Genomic DNA, 1,486 nt, shown 5'->3' on the forward strand with positions numbered 1-1,486 from the left:
AAGTACAAAAAAATAATAATAATAATACTTGATAGCAACCGACCCCTAACGGTGCAGTTAATTAGGTTTGGTGTTTGTTTGGAAAACAAAGAGTTTGATTTTGTTATTAATTTCTTATGTTTTGGAAAGTTTTTCATTCATAAATGAATGAATGAAACCGCCTTTTTCCAAGACACAACAGCTTAAAAAATCACGAGTAGGGAATACTGATGAAATTTATGTAATCGGATAAAACGTGAACATGAGCTTTCAGGGTTATAATCGTTAACGAAAACGAACGAAAAAACGAAAACTAGATGGGAAAAAACATTGTCGTTAACTGAAATAAAAATAAAAACGAGGCAAAACAAAAAAACGATAACTAAATAAAACTGTAATGTGTGGTTGACAAAACTAACTAAAATAAAATAAAATTATAGAGTAAATGTCCTTAGTTTTCGTCTTTGTCAATGTCTTTCCTTCGACGCTATTTAAAAACACGCAGAGAATTCGCTCAGCTATGTTTCCTTTCCCTGCTCTCCCTCCGTCTCTCTGTCACTCGCATGCATGCGCGCGACACACACACACACACACACACAGGCACACACCCCTCCCCTCCTCAAGTCTCCAGAGAACGTCTCCATGTGAACGCGTTCGACGCGACGTTAAGGCAAGTTCGCAAAAGGTTGGTATCTCATAAACACCTTTACACAATCACTTACACAATCACACACATAAAAAGTGGTTTACAAATATTTTATATTCTCTGAATATAATGTTCATATGAGAAGCAATTGGGCCTTCTTTAAAAAGTTAGTCAAGAACAAAAACTAGTCGCAAGTTTGAGGTAACTTAAAATGCACTTATGTTGTCGTTGTCAAAACACTAACGTTATAAGCTGCAGGGCTGGAATGGTAATCTGGCATTCCGGGCAAATGCCCGATGGACCGACGTACCTTTTGATTCGATACATCTCGGGATTTAATACTTTATTTCTTTTCTTTTTCAACGGCCTTCTGATCTACATTGGCAGCCCATTTGTCCCATCCTTTTTAAGTTTATATTTTGTTTTATTACATGGCTTGGTTGAACTCCAATGTAGAATGCGGTCTGTTATTTCTTGATAACACACCGCTGCGGAGTATAACAGACCGTTGCCATGAAAAACAGAGCGTTGCTATATGGACTCACAGAATTCTAACCGTAGACGGAGCGCACTATTTTCTTTGGCGGAAGCTTAGCGGAAGCAATACAATCGTAAACTATCAATAAACTCCTTTTTAAATCAACATTTTGTTTCAAAGTAGTGATTTATTTGATAGGTAGCCATGTAATAAGCGGGATAATGTATAGCCAGTCGGTAGTTATTGGGAATACAACCCCTTCAGGCTGCTGAAGATCCCTCCGCTTCGCGTCGGGCAGCCTGTCAGAGACAAAGACTAAAACTAATACTAAAACGAATTAAAACTAAACTAAAACTAAGCATTTTCAAAAAATAAAAACTAAA

Source organism: Phoxinus phoxinus (genome assembly GCF_949152265.1).
Source record: "Phoxinus phoxinus genome assembly, chromosome: 12".
NCBI classification, from domain to species: Eukaryota; Metazoa; Chordata; class Actinopteri; order Cypriniformes; family Leuciscidae; genus Phoxinus; species Phoxinus phoxinus.